The following is a 19,602-nucleotide window of genomic DNA, read 5'->3' on the forward strand; positions in this document are numbered from 1 at the left end:
CTAGGGGCCCATCAGCTTTGCTGAGGCCCAGGAAGCCTCCTCCTCCTTTGGAAAGTGGAGACTGTGACCTTAATCCCTCTTAGCACAGAGGCTACAGCGCTGAGAGAGACTTACATAATAGATGTGCTGGATTGACCAAAAGACAAGGGGCTTTGAGGAGACGCCTGGCCATTGAGCTCCCAAGGAATGGAATCTCTGAGAATCTCCCTGGGGGATTCTGGGAGGGGGCAGAGAGGTCAGTAGGGTCCCAGCAATAGTCAGCCTTCCTGACCAGCCCCAGGGGCAACAAGCTGCTTCAGGAAAGCCTGGAAGAAGATGTTTGCAGAAGGATTAACAGAGGTGAGGGAGGGAGTAGACATGGTGACGGAAGGTGAGAGATATCATGGTGGAGGTGAAGTGAACAAGGAGGGAGTCTGGCTCTCTCAGAAGCAGCCACTGCCATAGAAACAGACTGAGAGAAGGAAGCCCATGGCTTGGGCTTGTTTGGAGGCGGCTGGGGCTGGGCCTTCTTTGGAAAGTCACTGATGTATGTTTGTGTAGTGGGGCTGGGTAGGGGCTATGACATGACCAGATGCCTGTGGGAAATGGAGTGAAGGGAATCCACTCCTCAACCTCACCCTCACATTGGAATTGCTGGGACCACGGGCTTGGAGTGACAACCATACTTGCTCTTGCTTCTCTCAACTCTCCGAGAAGGTGGGAGGGACACCAAGCCTCCATGGGAAGGACCAAGAGAGGCAAGAGGCAAAGGAACAGTAGCATGATGGCAGCTGCAGAGTCTCTGCCAGGGAAATTCACGAGCATCTATCAGCCTCTACCGTTTCCCCTCTGCCCTGGAGGCAATGGGGAATGTGCCCACAGGGACATGGTACTTCTTATCCTTTTCTGGGGGGCAAGAGTGAGTGGCCACAGCCTCTATCCAGTGGCTAGGTCTCCCAAGACTGATATCTGTTCAGAAAGGGTGGTTGTTGTTTTTCAGCTTGGCCACCTTGCCCCTCCCCACATGCACATTTTTTTTCATGACCTTGTGACTCCTCCATTAGGTCTCCTTTCTTCTTGCTTCAAGAAAAAGCCAGGTGGGGAGGGCTGGGGACCAGGGCGGGAGGCGAAGCGGGCAGAGTGGCTGAGCCAACTGCGGCATCTGCAAGGTGCAAAGCAATCAGCGGAGCCGCTGGTGAGCGGGGTCACTCAGTAGTGTGCACATCAGGGTGAAATCCTTTCAGCTCTTCGCCAAACCCCTAGTGAAAGACAATCAGGCTCGCTGTCACCGAGCTAATTCTGTCTATATAAAAGCAGTAATGAAATTCACGGCAGGATTACCCTCTCCATCCAATGGGCCAGCGTTGTGGTGACATATCTCTCTTATTGCCCGAATGTAACACACCATCTAATTTACGTCGTGTAGCGAGCAGGAATGAAATGTTCATAAAGAATTGCTGCATCTCGTCACCTTAACTGCGGCCCGGGGCTCTGAGGCATCTGTCAGCGAGAGGAACAGGAGGAGGGAGGGCGGGCGGGGCTCAGGGAGCAGCAGCCGGGGGCAGGGGTTTCTGTGGGGTTGTTGTTTCTTAATAGGGTGAAGTGGAGGCAGAAGGAGGTAGTGGCTGGGATAGGGGGCAGAGGCAAGGAGAAGAATGGGAAAGGGAGGGGCCCGGAGGGCTATGGGGAGGCAAGGGAAAGTAAGGGTAGGATAAGTGGTCTGTAGGGCAGTCTGTTAAGTCTAGGGAGCCAGAGAGGCTGAGCGTATGTGTTTGGGTGAGTCTTGGAGGCTAAATGGGAGTGCCTAAGTGGCAAGGGGCTTGGTTGGGAAAATGACCCTCTAGGTCCCTCCCAGCCACTGCAGGTTCCCTTGTAGTCTCTCGAATTCTCTGGAAGTGAAAATCATTCCACCTCTGAAGGCTATTGGAACCAAACTCTCCAGGGAATAGCACAGGAGACAGACTATAGAAGTGAACAGGGAGGAGACAGATGCTAGGAGCAAGTTTCACAAACCTAGGAGTTATCCATACCTCCTCCCTCTCCCTCATCTGGTGGCAGCAAGCCTTTCAACTCCCTCTAAAACATCTTCCACATTCATCCTCTTCTCTCCATCTCCACCAGCACCCTATCCCCGGTCCCAGGTCACCACCATCTCTGCTCAGCACTCTCCAAACTGGTCTCCTCACATGCCTTCTTGCCCCTTCAACCCAGCCAGGTAATGATTGTGTGACTACCATCCCTCAGCCAAAAAGCCTGCAGTGGTGTCCCCTTGCTCTTTGGATAAGGTCCCAAACCCACCTCTCCAAGTTCTTTGCCCCACACTCCCAGTTGTACACGGGGCTGCAGTCATATCAGCCTTTTTTCTGTTGTCTGAATCTGCCATGTTCTAACCAGCCACTGGGGCTGTGCACATGATGGTCACTCTCCCAGGAGGTCTCCTCTCAGCAGAAGCAGCAGCACCACCACCCTGGTATGCCCTTAACTCCACTCCCACTTCAGATGGCAGATGAAATGGCATGTCCTGGGGGAAGCCTTCTGTGACTCCCCAGACTTGGTTAGCTCTGTCCTCGTTTATACACTTTCTTGGCATCATTTACTTTCCTTTTACAACACGCACCCCTTGTAAGGATACATTTCCTCTTGTGACAATTTAATTACAGCCTGCAGTATCCCACTGGACTCTAAGCTCCATGAGGGCAGAGACCATGTCTGTTTTGCTCACCATTATCTCCCAGCACCTAGCACAGTGCCCGGTACATTATAAGCACTTGATAAATATTTGTTGAATGAAGGAATGAGAGGCCTACTACAACTCCTACACGGCTAGAAACCCCGTTCCTTCCTTCCTTCCATCCTTCATTCAGCAAGCATCTCCTGAATGCCCCCTGTGTGCCAGGAACTATCAGAGACACTGTGCCACAAAGCGAAACAAGGCACAGCCCCCGTCCTGAGGAGATAACAGTCTGGGGAGGGAGACAGACAAGTAAAGATGACAACCTTGATGCTCAGCCTGTCCTGTGCTACTGTACTTCAGAGAAGTGTCATACCCTGGCCCACATGTAATATACCACCTAATTTCTGTCGTATAGTGAGCAGGAATGAAATGTTCATAAAGAATTGCTGCATCTCGTCACATTAACTGCAGCCTGGGGCTCTGAGGCATCTGGGGCCATTTGAAATTCTCCCCAAACTTTCCCCAAAAACAGCTCAGCCACTTTGGGGAGAAAACAGCAAATGAAGGAGACTTTATTAAAGAATCATCATTGGAATACTTTTACTAGCTGTAATAGCAATAACAGCCATTTATTGAGGACTCAAGGAGCCCTGGGGTCACAGTGGTTAAAGTGATTGACTGCTAACCAAAGGGTAGGTGGTTCGAAACCACCAGCAGCTCTGCAGCAGAAAGATGTGGCAGTCTGCTTCCGTAGAGGTTTACAGCCTTAGAGACTCTGTGGGGTTGCTATGAGTCGGAATTGACTCCATGGCAGTGGGTAGGATTGAGGACCTACAATATGCCAAACACTTCATCTCATGAAATCCTCACAGCAATGTCACAGCTAGGTGCTATTATCTGTGGCTAGCAGATATTATCTCCATTTATATATGATAAAAACTGAAGCTAACTGAAGTAAATAGCTTGTCAAAAAAAGTTTACATACCTGACACACAATGGATGCTCAATAAATATTTACCGAATGAATAAATGAAAAGCTAATAAACGCAAAAGACAGGATTCAAACCTAGGTTTTCTGGCTCCAAATCCCTTGGTCTTTCTGCTATTTATTTCAAGCAATTGTTTTTGGACTCTCAAGGTCTGTTTGGTATTGGAGAAATAACCTGAGATTGGACTCTGGAGCCAAGCTTCATCCTGACCCTGACGCTGACCCTACTCTGGCCTTCCCACAGACACACATGACACCTCCCTACAGCTATACAGACACCAGGCCTGGCCAGGGCAGGAAGATTTAAGTCTAGAGAAGAAGCCCCCAAAACCCATTGCCGCTGAGTCACTTCTGACTCATAGCAACCGTATAGGACAGAGTAGAACTGCCGCATAGGGTTTCCAAGGAGCAGCTGGTGGATTTGAGCTGCCAACAATTTGGTTAGCAGCCGAGCTCTTAACCACTGTGCCACCAGGGCTCCAGAGAAGACCAGATGTTAATTCCTCTGGAGAGATGGCCAGTCCTGTCCTGTCTTCCTGCAACACCCCAGGCTTGGGTTAGTTTATCAAGAGGTCTGGGAAGAGATCTTTGTGGGAGGTAGAACATCCATTGCCGTGCGCATAGAATCAACCACATCTTGTAATATGTCCCATGGACCTAAGCTCTGTGGTCCTTTCTTATGAATCCAGAGATGTTTACTCACCAGATGATATGTATATATGTATGCATGTTGTTTTTGGACAAATGTGTGTTCATGTTGTATACACATATATCAATAAACTCATCCTTTCATTGTCATTGTTGTTGTTAGGTGCCATTAAGTTGATTCATAGTGACCCAAAGTGACAGAGTAGAACTTCCTATAGGGTTTTCTAGGCTGTAATCTCCTATGGGGACCTGGTGGCATAGTGGCTAAGCACTTGGCTGTTAACCAAAAAGTTCGCAGTTCAAACCCACCAGCCACTCTATGAGAGAAAGATGTGGCAGTCTGCTTCCATAAAGATTACAGTCTTGGAAACCCTATGGGGCAGTTCTACTGTGTTACATGGAGTCACTAAGAGTTGGAATCAACTGAACACAATGGATGGGAATCTTTACGGAAGCAGATCACCAGACCTTTCTTCTGTGGAGTTGCTGGGTAGGATCGAACTGCCAACCTTTGGGTTAGCAGCCGACCTTTCATTAGCCATCTTGAACTCCAATGGTATGTATTCTTCATGTGTGTAGACACCTGAGCCTGTACCCTGAAATCCCCCTCCACAGACATCTATGGATAAGTATACATGTCCCTATAAACTGTCTTTTCTACTTGCTTCTAGTCTCCACCCCCAGAAAGTGTTATCTGCCTTTCCAGTAAGGGTCCCAGGCCACATGGGATCATGTGCCGTGTACTTCCTCTGCCTTGACCTCTTATTTTGGGGAAAGTTCTGCCCCCTGGCAGTGGGTAACTTCTTCTTTATCAAAGAGCTAATGCATAGATGTATCATCAAAGAGATAATATATGCCTAGCACGCAGTAAACTCTCAATTCATGTTAGCTATTAACACTATTATAGCTCATTTGTCCTCCCTGTCCAGAGAGCATCCCTCCTTCTACCCACAGCCCTGCTAGGCCTGCAAGGACAAGTGCCCTTCTCATTCCTGCCAGAGAGCTGTGTGAAGCTTGGTGCACTCCTAAGGATCTCTGGGGTTCGAGGGCTCCAGGCCATTGCCATCTATATCTCTCAGGAGGACAAAAATCTCACACATCCCTGGCAGGCAGGACTCACTCATATTTTTTTAAACTCTCCGTAAGATAAGTCTCACGAGTCTCTCTAGACACTGATCCAAAACCTTCAATTTATAATACACAAAGTGTTTCCTAAACCCATCCTTCTGCAGCTGACACTTTTTCTCCTAAGCCAGACCTGAGGGAAGGTGAACCCACTGGCCAGTGCCCCCCAGAGAGTGTAGTTTTCAGTTGCGACACCTGATAATGCTAACTCCTTTCCTTTGGCCCAGGTGGCGTACCCTCTGAGCTAGTGATTGGTTCTGTGGCTCTGCCAGGAGCTGATATTCTAAACCAGACCCACTTCTTGAGGCGAAGAAAGATATCATCTAAGCTACATGGGTACAGAGCCTTCAGTAAGCACAGGCAAGGGAGGGGAAATGAGGGAGAGATTACAAATAACTATTACAAGGAATCCGGATTCTCCAGGCAGTATCTGTCCGTAAACTGGCATAAGTCCTTTTCTCAGGGTCTGTATAAACCCAGGGGTCTGTGCCTACTGGTGTGTTAAGTTTTGTTTGATTGCCTTTGGACAGGCGGGAGGGGGAAGGGAAGATTCGATGGAACAAATAAATTGGAAGGGGTTGGTGATGGATTAAAAATTGAAATCCAAACCTGTCAATGTGTTTATTTGATTTCCACATTGTCCTGCTCCTTTATTTCCACTCTCCTTACCCCCACCTCTAGGCTGACATAAATGATACCCTGATGGCTATTTCAGCTGCTACCCTATGTATCCAGGAAAGCCTGAGCTCCCCAGCTGCTGGCCAACTCCGATTCCCTAATCCCAAAGGGACCAGCTGGTCACAGTTCTCAGGGATGACAGACCCCAAGTGCAAATTTGGTTTCTGCTACCCACAGATTCTGATCATGGTCATATCACTTCTTTCTGTATTGGCCTTAATATTAGCCTCCTACCCTCCCCCACCTCCACTCACACCACCCCAGATGATGGCAAGAAGCATCCTGAATTTCTTGAAAAACTATTCTAGAGCTTCACCTTTTCATTTCCCATTAAAATTACCGGTTCAGACTATAGTCCTCTTGGGGATTAGCTTGATCTTGGGTAGGCCTGTCAGCTCCACTGCTGGCCTAGACAGCTGTTTTGGCATCGGTCACCAAGAGAGAGTGAGCATGACTTAGTGCAGCTCAGCCTGGATGCTGAGTGCATGACCCATTATGAAAACAGCAAAGGTAACTGTCCCACCTCCTATCTAGGGCTTTGCGTGTACCCACAGATACTGCAGGGGTTGAAACTGCATTAGTGGAAGGTAACAACCAGATCCAACCCACCTGGAGTTCAATACCAACTCATAACAACCCTGTAGGACAGAGTAGGACTGCCCCATGGGGTCTCCTAGGCTGTAAATCTTCACAGAAGCAGACTGCCACATTTTTCTCACACGGAGTGGCTGGTAAGTTTGAACTTCTGACCTTTAGGTTAGCAGCTGGAGCTTAACCACTGTGCCACCAGGGCTCCCTGACAAAACTGAGAGGTCCCTCAAAATGGGGATTATTATCATGATTTCAAGAAATAGGCATTGATCCCTGCTAAGTACAAGTCAACTTGCTTGTTCTCCCGGCCCTCCCAAGCCAGAAACTCGGTTTGGTGGTCATTACCTGCTCAGTGTCATTAAATTCTCTGGTAATCTGCAGGGATATGTAATTATGCTGTAGTTAGCGATTGTTCACTAAGTAAACCCTTGGTGTAGTTACCATGTAAGTCAACGGTATTTACAGGATATTTTTTCTGCCTGTAACTCAAAGCCTTACCGAAACAAATTGGAATTGCCTTCTGGAGGCCGTTGTTATAAATTACAGACCCAACATCTGTCCACATCTGCAACGTCTAGACAGCCTGTCTCAGCTACAAGAGAGGAGAGAGATGAACGGGGGAAGACGAGGGAGGTGTGAGGAGTGGCAGAGGGAAATCTCAGATTCACACAATTTTTCTCTTCAGAGCTTTACCCAAATGAATCCTGTGCTGACTTTTGAAGTGGACCTGAATCTTCAACAGCCCATTGCCAAGCTCTGGAGAGTTTGAGGCCTGGCCATTACCCGTGGGTGTGTGGGCAATGCAGCCAGTTCCAGCCACTTCAGCTGAGCAGCATCTCTGCCCTGACAGGCTCTCAGAGGTCACAGTGGGGCCCAGAAGACGGGGTTGCAAACACGGAGCCTGGCTATCTGTGGCCTGATCAGGAGAGTTGGCTGCTTCTCCAAACTTCCTCCCTCCCCTCTCCCGCTCCCTGACTCTCACCCCCACCTGGCTTAGCTTTTCCGGGCCAGCCTGGCCAGGCATTCATTTGCCTCCCTTTCCTTTGGTCCCTCTCCTGCACCCATGGTAAGGAGCCTGCCTGTCAGCTGAGTGATTGTATTTTTTTACAGTTCCTAGCACAAACCTTCTCATTTATATGTAAAGCAGCCATTAGTCATAGCTCCGTTCCCACACACTGCCTGATGTACAATCACATTTTGCAGCGGATGAATCTTTCCACACAGCTGCTCTGCTATGAATAATCCGTCTCCAGACCCATAAATCAGAAAAAAATCATGCACCTCGTTCGCCTGATCCTTACACAAAGTCATATATTTTACATGAGGACGAGCTAAATATTCATGAGTCTTAAAGGCTTTTTTCATAGGCACTTGTTGGGGTTGTTTTCTACTATTGGGGGATGCCAAGGTTGTATTTAGGAGAACCAGGGGTTTCAGAGACGAGAGAGAAGAAGAGGAGGGAGAGAGAATCAATGAGTGTGTGTATGCGTGCGTGTGCATGTGCGTGTGTGTGTGTGTGTGTGTGTGTGTGTGTGTGTGTGTGTGTATGTATGTGAGGAGAGGGGGAAGAGAGATTGGTTGAGATTCAAGCTTACCTCTTAGATAGTCTAGGAGTCATGTGGGACAAAGGATGCTCATGTGAGGTCTTAAAAACATGATTAATACTTGTGTACCTGAGCTTTGATCCTGCTCAGAGCCATGGATTTTGCCTCTTTGACCTACAAGGTCATTTCATGAAACTTTGCCCTCTGACCTGTGGAGCAATGAAGTTGATCCTTCTCTGTGTAGGGAGGTACTGGGAGCCCCACCAGGATTTGATCAAAGCAGGATTTAGGGTAAGGGAGGAAAGGTGGGGAAACCAGCAAGTGTAAAGGAAGCCACTTGGATGCTAACAAAACCTCCTCCATACTTAAAGCATCCAGCAGCTTCCTGGTATTTTATTTATACCCCTTCCTTGTTCCAGAGAGCATTTAAGATGACTTTCTTCACTCTGCTTTATCTCAGACATCTGATCTCCCTCCCTTGCTCTACCTCTTTCCACTCACCCACTTAGCCTCCCAGGCCCTGATCACCACCCTCTCCTCTCTCCAAGGCTTCTTGTCAGACTGTGATGCAAGGAATCTGCTCCCTGCACAGCTCAGCAAACTCTCTCCTTCCCCGCAAATGCAAACTCTGACCCCTCCAGGAACCTTCTTCCACTAAGTAGAGGGGAGAGGTTACTTGCCTTGCTGTGCAAGCCCCCACTCCTGCCTTCCCTAGCTAACCCACTCATCATATCAACACCTCTGCTGGCAGGTGCTTTTTCATTTTCTTCTGGCATTCACTCAGCCTTTGTCTGTGTGTTCAGTGGTGCTGTCTGTCTGACTCATTAATGCCATGGTCTACAGTGGTGATGATGATGTGTCCTCACTTCTTTGGATGGGTAGAAGAATTCCTCCTCCTGGATTTCACTGACAAGATGAAGAACATAACCCTAGGCAGAGATTTCTTGGGTTTAGCTCTAGATCTGGAAACACGCATAAACCCTCAGAACCTTTTGCCTTCAGTGGATAGTGATAATGCCTTGAGTTGGAGTAGCTGTCTTCACATGAAGAACTATATCAAAACAGCAATGGCCCCTTGGTGGGGAAAATCATTCGTATTTAACTGATGGGCAAACAGTGGCATAACCTTGGCAAATTACTTTCTCAAAGTCAAATCAAGAGGAGGTGACAGGAAACTGCAAGTACATCTGCGCTAACTTTTGGTAGCATCGAGATCTTTCCACCAGCCCCAGGGCCAAAGGCCAGGGATCAAAATCTTTTCCCATTTCTCTAAGGCCCATGGGTTTACCTACTCTGCTGCCCCTTGCTCTTCCTGCTCTCGACCCACTTTTGCTAAGTTCAGAAAGAATTAAGCCAAAGAGCCGCCAGAGAGAGGAAAAAGTCCAAACAATCACAGATGGCAGACTCGCAAATTTAATTTAAAATCATTCTTTATTATCCAAAATATTAAAATTAAAGCTATAATGCCCAAAGGAAAACACAGATTACAACCCCCAATGTTTCACAGCCTCTTCCTCAGGGGGTCCCAAAAACACAAAGTAAGAATGCGTTTGAAAAGAAAGCAGGAGTGCAGGAGAAAAGAGCCAGCTGTAGATCATTGAGCCAAACATTCGGTGACTGACCCAATCAGCTTCCCTTAAAGCCAAACACCAACTGTTTCATATGCAATTAACGATTGCCCTGGCAAATTAAAGTGCATCAAGTCATCACAGGCGTCAATGAATGAGAAGACACACAGCAATCACAGGTATCTTGTCCCTGGCATCTACATAATGATATTACCAGGCTAATAATCTAGGCTCAGAGATTTAATTCTGCAAAACACCATGCACTAAATATTTATATTCATAAAAAGGCTAAGAAAAAAAAATGCCCATGCGCTGCCTCTAGGCTCCCCATTTATCTAGGATAGGCCGGCTCATTTGCTGGGGTCTCTGGTGGGGGTAAAAGGCATCAGTCAAGTGCCAGTAGAATCCCAGTGTCCTACCCCCCAACTTCACCCTTTGAAGGGGCTCATTGCTGGATTGGGTCTTCAGGGGACAAAGCCCCTCTGGAGATTACAGAACAGAAAAGGAGTTCCCTTCAAGCCCAAGAAAGGGGCAGTGGAACGAATGAGAACGTCTATTCCCCACTCTTTAGTGCAGAAAATCAAAGTCAAGAGAGGGACAAGAGACTGTTATAGCTACCTTTTGCAAATTTCAAATTCTCAGTCACAGATATAATTCCAATTCTTGGTGCTACCATGCCTGAACTGAAAAACTGAAGAATGGAGTCTCTCCAAATAATCATAAATAATGTTGATGGAAAGAAAATGCGTTTTCTTTGGCCTGTTGGATTTGTCTCCATTTCCCCTACTGAAGCCTAATTCTGAGCATACGACCCCTACTCAAATATTCTCACTTCAGAACACTGCTGGGCCTGAGCACCTTCAGCATACCAGGCACCGGACCTAACCCCCACTTGACCTAGTCTGTGTCCTCGAGAGGCTGCCAGAATCACTTCTGTGTCCTTCCTGGAGACTGTTCTCCTCTCCCCTCTGGCGTCTCAATCCCAATTCTTTCAATCCGGGCCCATCTCCCAGGGAGAAAATGCAGATGATGGAGCTTGTCTGTCCCCTGTGCACACCATGACTTGGAGCCTTCGCAACTTTTCCGGAGCTCTGCATATTACAATTCAGATGGGATCAGCTAATAAAAATTACATTGGTTACAATCCAAAAAGATTAACCAGCCTTAAGGGTTTCATGGCTATGCATTACACTTTTCAATTTTCCTACAATTAAGCTACCAACAAATAATATTGACAAATATAAACTGCCAGATCCACTAGCTGAAGCCCTGCCGTGGGAAGGGAGGGTTGTTCTGCGTGTCTGGCCGGTGCCTGCTCATGAGGTCCAGTCTGTGAGTTCTAGCACACTGGGGCATTGACGCTCAAGCTGCACAGGTGGAGAGGCAATGAAGAGTGGTTGCTGGCCTCGCCCCTAAAAAAAAAAAAAAAAAGTAACAATCCTGACTCCTGCCCTCCTGCCACCTCTGAGGGACTTTCCTGGTTTCCACTGATTTCTCAACCTCTTGCCAGAAAAAAATCCATGGGAAGGAGACCTATATTCTCACAAAGCATAACTGTATCAACTCATTAACTCAGTTGGAGCCACAAATCTAGGTCCTCAAATAAATTAGACATAACACTAATGGATTGACACAGTGGCTGCAACAATGGGCTCAAACAAAGCAATGACTGTGGGAGCGGCACAGGACCTGGCAGTGTTTCGTTTCGTTGTACATAGGGTCGCTATGAGTCAGAACCAACTTGACAACACCTAACAACAACAACACTAACAAAATCTGGGGGCAGGTAAGACCAGGAGGCTCAATGGAACCCTCTCCTACACAGATACTGAGAGGTCTATGGGAAGGAAGACTTGTTCCTGTCTGGCTGCCCTGGCATTGAGGAGGGCAAGCAGGGCTGGAGGAAGGAATATTTTGTAAGAGAAAAAGGGTGTCTGGTGGCTGCAAGATCTTTTGGACCCTGTCTGAAAAGTTAAGTCCCAATTACTTTTCCAGTTATTTCTATTACTCAGTGTTGGAGAAGAAGACACCAGAAGGAAGGGCTATGAGAGGAAGACTACTGAAGGGAATAATGATCATTGTTACCATTTAATGAGAGTTTACCATGTGCCAGACACAGGTGGTAAGTGCCTTCACTTATTAACTTATTTGATCCTTGTAATAGTCCTATGAGGTAGATCTATTATCTATCACCATTTTACATATGAGGAAATTGAGGCTTAAGGAAGACAAGTAACTGTCCCAGGAATTGAATCCATATTTTGATTCCAGAGGCTGTGTTCTTAACTACAAAACCCATAAAAAACTGCCAAAGAGTTGTTAAGCATAAAATTTGTTTTTTTAATATACCAAAACCAGTTGCCCTCGAGTCAGTTCCAACTCATGGAGGTCCCATGTGTTTCAGAGAAGAACAGTTCTCCATAGGATTTACATGGCTGTGACCTTTTGAAAGCAAACTGTCAGGTCTTTCTTCCTAGGCACCTCCATGTGGTTTTGAACCACCAACCTTTTAGTTAGTAGCCGAGTGCTTAACCACTTGCACCATCTAGGTAGGGACTCCAGTGTCTTTTTCTATAGTAGGATCTAAGTTCTGACCTGGACTAGAATCAGGACTTCTAGCATCAGAGTTATGCTTACTTTGATAATCCATCTGATCTTCATCAAAATCAACAAACATCTGACAAGAACCCAAGATCTTAGGCCCCATGGGGAAGTGGGACATGGTTCTGTGTTTCTCCGATCATGGTTAGAAGACAATCTTCAACCAAATCATCTGGGAAGCTTCTTAAAATGCACAGTCATGGGCCCCATCCAGTCTCCTTGGTCAGAACCCCTGAATGTGGGCTTCATGAGTCTGCAGTTTAACAAGCTCTCCAGGTGATTCTTATGCATCCAAATGGAAAACCATAGGTATAAACTGTGGATGCTATCCTCAAAAGCAGGGCTTCCAATTGGTTTGGTCCAGTTTGAACCCCTGCTGAGAATTTGCATTTCTAATAAGTTCCCAGGCAATGCTGGTTAGGGACCAATTCTGAGAACCACTAGTAGAGCAGTGGCGCTCAAAATTAGTTATATATAAAAATGACCTGGGGATCTTGTTAAAATGTAGATTCTGATTCAGTATATGTGGGGTGAAAATGCAAATTCTCAGCAGGGGCTCAAACCGGAACAAACCGGTTTAAAGCCCTGCTCAAATGTTTCTAACCAAGGCTAGACTCCCCACCTCAGCATGCAGGCCTTCACAGATCTGACCTGGCTCCCTCACCTTCTCTTCCTCTGACCTCTTCTGTCTTTCATACATGCCGACTGTGGTCCTTTCTCCTTTCTTTGTTCCTAATTCACCCCATCCCCACCCTGACCAATGCTTTCCCCTCCCCTCCCCACCTCCTGAATGTATGTTTTACACATCTGTGCCTTTTTGTTCCTTCCTCAAGGCCCACTCTGGCATGATCTCTCTCTTTGTTTCTCTCTCTTAATGTAATTTTTATTTAAGTATAATAATATACATACAGAAAACTGCACAGAATAAGGTTACAGCTCAATGAATTTTTTCAAAGTGAATACACCCGTGTAGCCAGCATGAAGGCATGGAGTCATCTTTTTTTTTAACACAAATTTAACTCTAAATAGCACTGAAGAATTAGTTAAATCTTTTTCCTCTTAAAGGGGCAGCCAAAAGGGGAACTTGCCCCATACACCACTCTCTAAAGACTTCTCCTTATAGAAGCCTCTTCCCACCACAATTTCTTTCCTTCTTCCCTTGTTTTCTTTCCTTTCACAAATATTTATTGAGCACCTACCACACTCGGTGCTGGGGTGATAAAGAGGATCCAAATAAACCTGGCTCCTGCTTTCATGGCACTTCCAGTCTCATGGAGGAGACAAATGAAACACAGTAAGTAAGCAAGTAAACAAGTAAGCAAACAATAATTACAAACTGTGATGAATGCAATGCTCTGAAGGGGCTCACTGGGTGTGCTCTGATGCCTGAAGGGTGAAAAGGAACCAGCCATGGGAGAGAAGAAAAGAGCAGTTTGGGCAGGAGGAACAGCACGGGCAAGGGCTCTAAAGTAGGACATGACTTGGCTCCTCTGACTTTGGTGGCCTCTCTGCCAGTGAGGCCTAGTGGTGCAATGGTTAAGCACTTGGCTGCTAACCAAAAGGTTGATGGTTCGAACTCACCCAGTCTCTTCGTGGGAGAAAAACCTGGGTTTCCAAGGCTGTAATCTTTACGAGAGCAGATTGCCAGTCTTTTCTCCTGTGGAGCCACTGGGTGGGTTTGAACCACTGACCTTTCAGTTAGCTGCCAAGTGCTTAATCATGGTGCCATCAGAGCTCCTTCCTGTAAAGACTACAGCCTAGAAAACCCTACGGGACAGTTGTACTCCATCACACAGGGTTGCTATGAGTCAGAATCAGCTCAGTGGCACTTAACAACTGCAGACTCCTCTTTCCACCTTCAGAATCTCTTATTTTCTATCAGCAGCTTTCAGCTCTGTCTGCCTCTCTTTCTACAGAGAAATCTACCATCCTCTCTCCTTCAGTATAATAAAAGTTCATCAACACAAACCTGGGATTCCATAATGGGTGGAGAAGCGGGAAAAAATGTGCATTTGTACTTTGACTTTTTTTTTTTGGTCACAGAAATGTTTGAGTAGAGTTGATCCCGCTCAGTCTTTGGAATCAATTCTCAGTCAGTCCTCAATAGAGTTGTCCTCGAACCAAGTCTACAGGAAGCCTCCGAGCTACCTCCTTTCTCTGGTTTCTCACAGTTATTACTGGGAATATCACAATGGAGCTCTGTTCAGGAGCTCAGCGGTATAGAATCAAGAAGTCTCATCGATGGCCTTAGAAGCTGGACCCTGCTTTGTTTCCTGGCACTGATACCTCTGGCATTGAAGCAGGGGGTTGCGGGCACAGGGGGTGCAGCACAGTTCATGACCCAAAGGATTTGGCTGTGAGCCAGTCAAACTCTCACAGAGTAGTGATGAGTTGAATAAAAACATTTTACCTACTACCACCACAAAGAGGCGTGGAGATTCAAGAGTGGCCCCTGGGCTCTGTCATCTAGCTTCTCCTCTTGCCCATGTCACAGTGTTGGGCCTCATGCCCTCTGACACTACAGGGAGACAGAACATCCACTTCCCTTTGCCTCTTCACGGTCTTTCCTACCTCCACCCCAACCCATCCTCAGATTTCCTTTCAATCCTGTCTTCTAAGGTCTGGTTCCTTCTCTGAAGGTCTCCCTCAGTCAGATTCCCTGACAGGTGACTGAATTGGAGAGAATGTGGGGAGGTGAGCCCCACAACAAGATAATTAGATCTCTCAAAAGCCCAGCTTTACAATCCAGTATTATGTGATTCTTGTTAAATATTCATAAATATTGTGAATTCCTGTTGAATTCCTCATGTCCACAGCTGAAGGCAAATTAGAAAACAAAACAAAACTACTCTGCCATAGTTAGATTCAAGTTTAGGCCTTATTATGGATTGAATTGTGTCTACCAAAAATATGTGTTGGAATCCTAACCCCTATATCTGTGGAAAGGAGCTCTGGTGGCACGGTGGTTAAGTGCTTGGCGGCTAACCAAAAGGTTGGTAATTGGAACCCACCAGCTGCTCCGCAGGAGAAAAATGTGGCAGTCTCTCCCTTAAAGACTCAAAAAAAAAAAAAAAAACCAAACCCACTGCTGTCAAGTCAGTTCCAACTCATGACTCATAGTGACCCTACAGGACAGAGTAGAACTGTCTCATGGGGTTTCCAAGGAGTAGCTGGTGAATTCGAGCTGCCGACCTTTTAGTTAACAGCCGAGCTCTTAACCACTGTGCTACCGGGGACCCCCTTAAAGATTACGGCTTTGGGAATCCTATGGGGGTAGTTCTACTCTGTCCTGTACGGTCATTATGAGTCAGAATCCACGCAATAGCGAAGGGATAACTGCAGGTGTAATCCCATTTGGAAACAGGGTTTTTCTTTGTTATGTTAATGAGGTTATATCAGTGTAGGGTTAAATCACTTCTGAGGCATAAAAAGAGCAGATTAGGCAGAGACAAGCTGGCACAAATGGAGGAATACAGATGTCACTTGGAGATCGTGGAGATTGCCAAGGAACTGAGGAACACTGAGGCTAGAGAAGCTGAGATAAGAATTTTCTCCCAGAACTGAGAGAGAGAGAGACCCTTCCCCCTAGAGCTGGTGCCCTGAGTTTGGACTTCTAGCCTCCTGAACTGTGAGGAAATACATTTCTGTTTTTTAAAGCCACTCACTTGTGGTATTTGTGTTACAGAAGCACTAAGCAACTAAGACAGGTCTCAAACCCAAATTCTGGCAAATGAGTCTTTGTTGTGTCTCCTGTGGGCCTGAGTCCTTGACAGGACTCTCTGTCAAGTCCTTGTCATCATCATCATCACCATCTAACATTATAGAGTCCTTACTACGAGCTGGATCCCAGGAAAAGTATTTTACATGGATTGACTCCTCCTAGTCTTGGTAACCCTGAACCAGGACAGGGGTTCACACTGTCAATCTTCAGGACTTTGCTGCACTGGAACCAGAAGGGAGAGCCCAGGGACTGCCTATAAAGTTTAAATAGGTTGTTCTCTGACAATCAGGACATGTTTGGGACAGTTCTTTGACAGTTTGGGACTGTCGTTATTGTTGTTGAGTGCCGTGGAGTTGGTTCTGACTCATAGCAACCCAATAAAACTGACCCATAGGGTTTCCAAGGAGTAGCTGGTGGATTTGAACTGCTGACCTTTTGGTTACCAGCTGAGCTCTTAACCACTACACCACCAGGGCTCCAGTTTGGGACTAGAGAGTAGCATTCAGTCATGCATCCATATAATAACTATGTTCAGGAGTGCTAGCTTAGGGTAAAAAAATTCTGTGCTCAGGAAAGCTTTAAGATCAGAAATTAGTACAGTTTTAGGACGTTACATATTCCATGCTACTGAAATATTTATGGATGAAATAACATATCTCAGATTTGCTTCCATATAATACAGAGGAGAGGGGAAGAAGTGGATGGGAGTACGCATGAAGCAAAAGTGGCCACAAGTCAATATTTTTGAAGCTGGGTAATGAGTAAAAGTAGATTTATTATATATTATTCTCTTTACCTTTCTATATGTTTGAAATCTTATATAATTGAAAAGTTAAATGCACACATACATTCGATGTCTTCTTTCTCGTGTGTGTGTGTGTGTGTGTGTGTGTGTGTGTGTGTGTGTTTCTTTTAGGTGTTTTCTTTTTCTTGGTTGTTTTGTTATTGTTTCTGAAGTAAGATGGTTTTTTGAAAATGCCAGCCTGTTTTAGCTGTGGTAATGCCAAATAAGTTGAATGAGTTTCATTTGCATTTAAGCAAGTGAGAAAAGGACAGTCATGGATTCCTAGGATCCAGATGCATTGGTGGTAGTAGGCAAAATCGTGGGAGAATCCCAAGAAGACAAATATTCTGGGATAGGGACTCGAAGCTTCTTTGTATAGCTGTCCCAGCTCCCTCCTCCACACTGCTGCCCCTCCTCAGAGTTGTTCCTCTCCAAAAATGTCTCTTGATACACAGAGGATATTACATTTAATATAAGGGGTAATTCTCTGACATTAAAGTCTTGCCTTTCCTCCACCTCCTGCCCCAGTCTGCTCCCAGACCTCCTTGAGATTGACAGTTTTGCTGTCTGGCTTTCTCTGTTTGCCTGTTGTGGAAGCTCTTTCCAGCTGAAAATCCCTGTGGATTTTTTCCTGGTGCCTGTTTCTGGGACCTTCCTGAATCACCTGCCCTACCCTGTGGGTCTGTTCAGCTTCCAAATCTCCTCCATTCCTAAACTGGTCCTGTGCTGGAATCTTCTATTTGTCCCTCCATAGACATACTCCATCCTTTTCCACCCTGCTCTGGACCCTAGGGGTTAAACCTCTACTAGACTGCATCACAGTATCTTTTGCCCTTGGGCTTCTGTTTGTGTTTGGCCAACAAGATATACAAAAGGATTAGAGGGCCAGAGGAGAGTGATGTTGAGGTATGAATTCTTCCAGATACCTCCCTGTTGGGTTGCTGTGGAAGGGTTGCAACCTCTTTTGAAGGCCATAGCTCTTGTCAAGTGGTCTCTCCCTATAGCTACCTTCTCAGGGTATTTGTAGCCCTCCCCTTGATCCTTCAGGCCTAGGAGTGCCATGGCGCTCTGCTGTTGCTAAACCTGTTGCCTTCAAGTTGATGACAACTCATGGCATCCCCACGTGTATTCGAGTAAAACTGGGCTCCATAGGGTTTTCAATGACAGATATTTTGGAAGTAGATCACTAGGTTTTTCTTCTGAGGTGAGATGGACTTGACCACCAACCTTTCAGTTAGCAGTTGCATGTTAACCATTTATACCACCAGGAACTCCTTGCTGTTACTAGTCCAGGTGTATGAAGTGTCCCTTCTTGGTTTCCCTAAATCCCACCCACATCTTTGTAAATAGGCCCTTAATTAAACACTCCTCAAATAACCAAGCTTACCTGTGACTGGGACCCTGACTGAAATAGGCCCATACTATTGCCAAGAGAGTCCTGGTTAGTATGTGTTCTTCTGTTTTGTTTTTTCTATAAAATGAAAGAGGGCCCTGGTGGCATAGTGGTGAAGAACTTGGCTGCTAAACAAAAGGTTGGGAGTTCAAATCCACCAGCTACTCCTTGGAAACCCTATGGGGCAGTTCTACTCTGTCCTATAGTGTCGCTATGAGTTGGAATTGACCCAATAGCAATGGGTTTGGGTTTTGTTTTTGTTTTTGTTTTTTAAATAAAATGGAAGAAGGATCCTTGGTGGGGCAGTGGTTAAGCACTCAGCTGCTAACCAAGAAGTTGGCTGTTCAAGCCCACCAGCCACTACTCAGGAAAAAGATGTGGTCATCTATTTCCGTAAAAGATTTACAGCCTCAGAAACCCTATGGGGGCAGTTCTGCTCTGTCCTATAGGGTCATTATGAGTTGGAATTGACTCAACGGCAACGGGGTGTTTTTGTTTTTGTTTTTGTTTTATAAAATGGAAAGCGTTTTGAAGACAGGGCCTCTCTGCAGAGTCATAGGCACATAAAAACCCATGGCTGTCAAGTTGATTCCGACCTGTAGTGGAAAAGAGTAGAACTGTCCCATAGGGTTTCCACTGAGTGCCTGGTAGATTCGAACTGCTGACCTTTATGGTTAGCAACTGTAGCTCTTAACCACTATGCCACCAGGGTTTCTGATAGGTATATGGCGACCTTTTAATACTCACTGATAGAACTAATCCTGGTCCTGAACACCTCTTCCTCAAGTGGTGTTTTTGGGAGGGAGGGGAATCAAATGAAATTAACTTCAGATGATGCAAATATCTGGCACATGATAGCAGCCAGATAAAGGAAACCATCAACTAGAAAGACTGGTAGTGGTGAGGTCAGGAGAGAGGCTAGTTAAAGAGAAAGCCAGTACTAAAGCCTGCAAAATAAAGTCTGGTAGATGCTATTGGTCAAACAGTGTCTGACAAATTTAAGCCCAGAAATCATGGAAAAGATAGCTTTGTAGCTTTGTCAGCACAAATGGCTGAAACCTGATAAATCTCTCAAACTGGGAAAAACATGCAGCAAATATATGAAGTATATTTTTATAATCAAAGTAAATATTCTTTTTGTTTGCTTAGACAAAAGTTTCTGCTTTGAATGCTACTTTTAATAAATAAGAGATACCGTCACTGCATTTAGGCTCTGGACTTAGATGACTTGGAACGGAATCCTGGCTCCATGACTGTAGCAGACACTGTCATGCTCCAGCCCATATCCCCAAAGCGCCAGTTACCATT

This window comes from Trichechus manatus, unplaced genomic scaffold (assembly GCF_000243295.1).
Source record: "Trichechus manatus latirostris isolate Lorelei unplaced genomic scaffold, TriManLat1.0 scaffold00007, whole genome shotgun sequence".
NCBI classification, from domain to species: Eukaryota; Metazoa; Chordata; class Mammalia; order Sirenia; family Trichechidae; genus Trichechus; species Trichechus manatus.